This window comes from Muntiacus reevesi, chromosome 1, assembly GCF_963930625.1.
Source record: "Muntiacus reevesi chromosome 1, mMunRee1.1, whole genome shotgun sequence".
Taxonomy (NCBI): Eukaryota; Metazoa; Chordata; class Mammalia; order Artiodactyla; family Cervidae; genus Muntiacus; species Muntiacus reevesi.
In genome coordinates, this window is record NC_089249.1 from 201,905,611 (window position 1) to 201,912,215 (window position 6,605).

Below are 6,605 nucleotides of genomic sequence, written 5' to 3' on the forward strand. Positions count from 1 at the left end.
GCAAAGTGAAAAAGAGAAGCTTCTCAGGACTCTTCCTCCAAAGGAGACTTCTTGCTCTGAAGCAGTTTGGAGCTACGAAGAATACTTCCATGGCATGTAAGAGTTTGAACACACTGTTATTCTGAACACACACCTTCTAAAGACAAAAATGAGACTGTGTGCATGTTCATCACTCAGTTATGTCCAACTTTTTGCGACCCCATGGACTGTATCTCCAGGCAAGAATACTGGAGTGAGTAGACATTCCCTTTTCCAGGGGGCCTTCCTGACCCAAGGATCAAACCCAGGTCTCCTGCATTGCAGGCAGCTTTTTTACTGTCTGAGCCACTTAGGAAGCCCCTAAAATAAGACTATTACTAACAAATAAGCAGAAGACTTTTTTACCACATAGAACTAGACAAGCTACCTGGTCTTCCTAAGAGCTGGAGATTCAGAGAAAGACAATCTCTAGGGAGGTTTTGAAGGTACAGAGAGAGAAAGTAAGCTGTTTTCTGCTTAAATCGTATCAAGTCCCATCCACTGCATCTCTACAAATATCCACGGGCTCCCACTATTAGATGCTGAACATACCCAAAAAATTCATTTTTGCTTTACTGAGCAAAAAGTAAACATAGATTAAGTCAAATGAAACAAAATGATTTGGGTTTAGTACAAGATGCTTGCATATATTCAATTCTCAAGATTTAGTAAGAAATCTTAGTCTTCTCTTTTTCTTGAAATTGTTTTGGTATTTTTCTATTTTATGAATTACAAGCTTAATTTAAACACATTTAAAATTAAAACTTATTTGTTGGAACTTCTCCGGTGATCCAGTGACTGAGACAACACACTCTCCCAATGCAGGGGGCCCGGATTTGATCCCTGATGTGGATTAGATTCCACATGCTGCAACTAAGAGTTTGAATTCGGCAACTAAAGAGCCTGCATGCCACAACTTAGACCTGATGCACATAAATAAATAAGGAAATCACTTTTTAAAAAGAAATGTTCATTAAAAAATAAAATAATCAATACTTATTTAAGAAATTATAATAGACTCAAAAAAAAAAAAAAAAAAAGAAAAAAATCTTAGCATGAATTTCTGGGTAAGCTTCCAAATGGAAACAGTGCTCAAAATTCAGTTATCTTCAAATACACCTAAATTGAACACGGCATTATCTAACACTTTCTAGGAAAAAGAGGGAGTTTGTTCTATTACAATCCATTTTGACTAAAATAGATTTGCAGGTATTTTAATGGTGTCGTGATAAAGATAACTCATCACCAAATGTTGGGCTTTCCGTTCAAAAACTCCCTTTGGATGAGGTCCCAGAGCAGTTTCAGCTAAATACTGCCCTGTTCATTACTTGTTAGTATTACAGAAAGTGCAACTATACTTAAGCTTTGAACTGAGGTAACAGAATGTATAAAGTTAATAATTAACAAGCTAAATTCCAAGCTTTTCCAGGTAGTATGAAAAAAATCAGAATAAAAGCCCTCACCAAACTATTGAAGATAAGCAACATGTTTCACTCAGTTCCTCTCAACAATGCACTCGGAACCCATAATGTCCCTCTCTGAAACAGATCTAAAACTGTATTAACAATTAACATTCAATAAATGTTAAAATATTATTTTCATAAGAACTGAGATTAAGAACACTAAAATAGACGAAAATCAATATTGCAACCGAGAGAAAAGTCTTATGGAGACTTAAAATATTTGAGACTCATCCTAAAGCAGATGAGAAATCTAAACACGATATCTTTCACGATTATCTTCTTTCACGATATCTATCTTTCACAAGAGAGACAACTGGGACCTGAAAACACACCAGCAACCTATCCTACTGAACAAACGTGGGAGATCAGGTTAGAGCGCTTCACGAATGGTAACTGACAGTCTCTCACAACCCATTCAGGCAATATGGGCACAGCTGCACTACATCTTACCAGGGTGTTTCTTAATAACTCTACTAATTACATCTGATGAAGAACACACTTTCTAAATTATTCTAAAGGATATTACAACAACAAAAAAGACAACTGCCTACAACAAGTCAAACATATCTTGACGAAAAAAGCATCAACACACTTCATGTGTTCCAACAATTATGAAGCGAAATGACCCTCAGATTTATTTAGCCTCAAAACATTTATAAACTACTCCAAGGTAGGAATAATGCCTTGAAAACAGTACTTTTTTAAGGTACAACGATAAAAAATCCAGTCACTATGAGTTCTAATTTAGTGGTAAAATTATTTTAACATGTCTCAATGCTGCTGTCAAGAACCCTGATAAAATTCTTACCCCAAATAAAATACAGTAAGCACTTACTGCTCAACATATAATGCTTACATTATTCCTACCATCACTATTATCATTTGTCACTAGGCTTCTCAAGGAGTACAAGGAGTACACATGAGCATTACCAACTCATTCTTTCTACAAGAACTACATATTTAAAGAAAAACAAACACAACTCTCTACCACTAAAGTTTAAGAGATTACTTTCCTTATTATTTGTAGGAACCATAAAAAACTATTAATAAATCTAAAAATCTGAAAATTCTATTTAAATGCACACAAAATCTTCAACAACGTATAAGGTGTTAACACGTCAAGTGTTCACCTAAATTCAAAAGTTATCTGTAAAAAATTAATATACTTTATACTGTAATTATCAAGGTTGACTTTGCAGCACATTAATTTGGACTTCTGAAGAATCCAAATAAAAATAAGTACCTTCTTATTATATGTAAATAAGAGAAAAACAGACAACACAACCTTTATGTTAAGAATAAATGCAATACTACAAATCATTCTCTTTTTAGTGAGCAGTTTTACCAGTTTTAATACTACATGGAAAGTTCAAATATGGAACCACAAATCATTACTCAGAGTCCTTCAGTTTTCACTATCAATGCAATACTACATTTATTTGCAAATAGTGACTAAAACGTAAAAATAAAATTTCTGAAAAAGTGCTTTATTTAAAAATACTTCTTATAGAAAAGGAATCCACTAGTTCTCCTGGGAGATTTTTAAAAGCAGAACATGTTGTACTGCAAAGATTATTTACAGAAAACAGAACCAGAAGTACATTGCTATTCAATAAATACACTGTATCAAAAACATCTAATATGGGATACAGAATAGAAATACTAGTTTGTTAAATGTCGTCTTCCCTTCACTAAAAAAATATGTATTTTATTAAACTTACAATAGGAAAATGTAGCCCAGTAATAATCTTAGCCCTATAAAGTTACTTATTAACCTCTAAATAGACTGCTATGAATCTACACTTCCTGCAGTCCACCTGCCATCTTTTCCAATTTTAAATAGGCACTAAGGGTATAAGACAGACCGTCCTTGCAACATCGGTAATGAGGAAAGAACACTCAGCTTAAGCTTAAGAAAAAGGTAATTGTGGGTTTTGTCTGCTCCGAAGAATCAGCACCCAACGCAGGTGCCAGCATAAAATAGGTGCTTAATGAATATCTGCAGACTAAGTGGTGAAGTTTAATTATATTACTGCAACATTAGCTTTCTTTCTTAAGAGTTCTCCCTTGCTCAAAAAAGCAACTCAAATCCATGCCAGACTCCCTCAAAAGCACACAAACTTCTCTATTTATAATGAAATGTAAAGCTGGGTCTCAAAAGAATCAAATATCAACAGAAAACAAGCCGCTGTTCTTCACCTTCTCCATTATTTCAAAAGAAAATTAGATCAATCATGTTGATTTTTAAGAATTATCAAAATGTCTACCAACTTTCCTGAAAATTAAAAAAAAAAAATTCACATTTCAAAAGTATTCTCTATGCTCCTAATATTGAAAACAACTGATTTTTCAACACTATCTTGGATGAAATCAAGAAACAAGCTTATAAACCAAAATAATGTTTCCCAATTTCTTCCTTAATCTGAATCAAGAGGGTCTGTGCCTAAATTTTTAGTAGCTATGAGATCAGCTTTGTCTGACATTTCAAAATTCACTTTCATGCAAGTGTTTTATTGAGCATCTACTATTCGTCGGGCCCTTTAACAAAATGTTCATTTTGTAAACTGAACATTAGCACCAAATTCCCCCTTCAAAAAGCGTGTCACTTAAAATAAGAGCGGCAGCTAAAGAGGACTCCCAATGTTCCTGTACACCTTAAGTCAGCGTATTGAAGCTCTTTTCACCTATTCAGGCGGCATCAGCGAGCCGCTAACTACCACACCCGCTACCCAAAAATGACTAGAAAAGCGGCAAGCGCTGGCTGAAACAACCTGTAAGAGTGGGACGCGCTCCTCCTCGAGGTGGTCAGGGCTTTTTCTCCGCGGCCCAAAGCGAACAGCGGCGAGACCCGCGGGCGGCTCGCGCCGGACGCCCCCGGCGAGAGTCCGGCTCCGAGCCGCGGCCCCGCCCCGCCCAAACTCTCACCTGGAGGACCCGGGCCCTCTCCAGCCGCCCCTAGCACCACCCTCCCGACTTCCAGACCAGCAAAGTTGGGGGGAGGGGGAGCCTGCATTTCCATTTTACAACAGGGGGGCAGTGGGCTCTCTCACCCGTCCGCCAGCCTTGAATCCGGAACAGAGTCTGGAACCCTCTCCCAGAAGGAATGGAAGAAAAACCAAAGGCAGGGTCCGCAGGAGGACGTCGCCCAGACCTGAAAATGGAGCCGCAGGCTCAGCCCGCAGCGCGCGGCGGGCAGGGCCGGGCCGCACTCGCCCCGGAGCCCTGGGAGGTAGGGGTTCGGGGCCTCGGGCCTCCGCCCCAGGGGCCGGGAGGGCGAGGTGGGAGGACCGGGGCGCGCCCCGGGCCGGAGATGCACTCACCGGAGCCTTTTGTCTCCGCCGCTCGCTCCGGCAGCAGCCGCTCTCGGCGCCGGCTCCGCGGCTGCTGTCCCCCCACGCCCGCAGCTGCGCTCCCCGGCGCGCTCGCCGCTTCCTGGCCCCTCCCTCCACGCCCAGGCTCGCGCGCAGGCGGGGCGAGGGGCGGCGCGCGCCCCGGGAGCCGCAGGAGGGCTGCGCCGCCGCGCAGCTGCCGCCGGCTGGCCCCGCCCCCTGCCCCGCCTGCGGGGATGGGCCCCGGCCCGCACCTCCGCGACGCGCCCGGCCCGCGAACTCCGCGGGCTGGAAGCCCCTTCCCGGACAAGCAGAGGGCAGAGTCGGCGCCGGAGCCCGCGCGGGAAAGAACGCGCCGGAAGATGGCGACCGGGGCTGGGTGGGAACGTTCGGGAGCCCCTCCCCACGCTCAGGCCGGCGACCCGCAGCGGCGGCTCGCGCCCCTTCCCCAGACAGCGCGGAGAGGCGGCGCCTGCACTGGTAGTGCAGACGCTCCCAGGCGGGCGAGGGTCGGCGCTGAGCCGTCTGACTGGTTGCCTCTCACTAGCAGTTGAGAGGTACAGGCCCTGAAATCACCAAACCACCCTTTAAAAAAAAGGGGGGGGGGGGGGGAAACGTAAGAATTGTTGCATCCATCATTACCTGTCTTAAGGCCGAGAATATCCACCTGGCATTTGATATGCACAAAATTAGGACTTCCCTGTAGCTCAAGGGATAAAAGAATCTGCCTGTGATGCAGGAGACCAGGGTTCAATCCCTGGGTGGGGAAGATTCAGTGGGGAAGGGAATGGCAATCCACTCAAGTATCCCTGCCTGGAGAATTCCATGGACAGAGAAGCCTGGCGGGCTACTACATAGTTCGTGGAGTCGGACACGACTGAGTGACGAACACACACACACACACTGGATCTGTGAGACTCCCTTATCTGTAATATTTTCTATGTCCTAGAAATCAAACACTTAAGAATGCCCCTTTCTAGCAGCCAACCCTTCACCAAAATGCCTACAATACTTGGAATATAATGTAGTACGTCTTCCCCATCTTCATTGATACTAGTACATTAGTTTTTTTTTTCCTCCTAAATTATAGTCAGTTCTCCCTTGTTCAAAAAGCAACTCAAAACCATGCCGCAGTCCTTCTAGTTAGTGACTGAAGTCAAAAGCTTTGGTCTTTGGCTCCTCATTCTCTCCTCTTCAGCTCCAAACTGTCAAGAAGGTCTCTTGGTTGTAACAAATCAGAATCAGACCACTTCTCACTTGCATCACTTTTATCTTCTCTGACCTATATTTTGGTGGCCTACTAAGTGATCTTCTTGCCAACTGTTATTGCAGTGTATTATCAAACAACAATCAGAAGGACTTCCCTGGTGGTCCAGGGGTTAAAAATCCACCTTCCAATGCAGGGGACACAGGGTTTGATCCCTGGTAGGGGAACTAAGGTCCCACACTCAAATAGGACAGGGGGAACTAAATCTGCCCGGGCAACTACTGAACTGGTACACAGGAAGCCCACGAACTGCAGTGAAGAGCCCATGCAGTCAAATTAATTAATTTAAAAACAGCAACAACCAAAAAAAAACAAGAGAGAGAGAAATGTAAAGGAAATGGCAACCCAAGCAGTATCCTTGCCTGGAAAAGTCCATGGACAGGAGCCTGGCAGGGTTGCAGTCCATGGGGTTAGGCGACTAAGCAAGCAGGCCTGAGGAGGATGGAGGGAGATGGGTTGGTAGCAATAAACTGGTAGATCTAAAAAACCACCACCACCACCACCACCACCAGCAGCAGAATATCCTCC

At 43.3% G+C, this 6,605-nt stretch overlaps 1 protein-coding gene across 5 annotated transcripts in view; it reads right to left on the reverse strand.

Annotated features, from left to right (window-relative positions):
• Nucleotides 1–4,922, reverse strand: part of CDC42SE2 (CDC42 small effector 2) — a 108,301-nt gene extending 103,379 nt beyond the window's left edge. For 3 of the 5 annotated variants that reach the window (XM_065918171.1, XM_065918168.1, XM_065918167.1), the window contains exon 1: nucleotides 4,802–4,922. The gene's annotated coding sequence lies outside the window, so the exon portion shown is untranslated. Of the gene's footprint in view, nucleotides 1–4,531; nucleotides 4,633–4,801 lie in introns of those variants that run through there. The other 2 variants (XM_065918172.1, XM_065918169.1) reach the window with 2 other exon arrangements.
• Nucleotides 4,923–6,605: the final 1,683 nt, after the last annotated feature.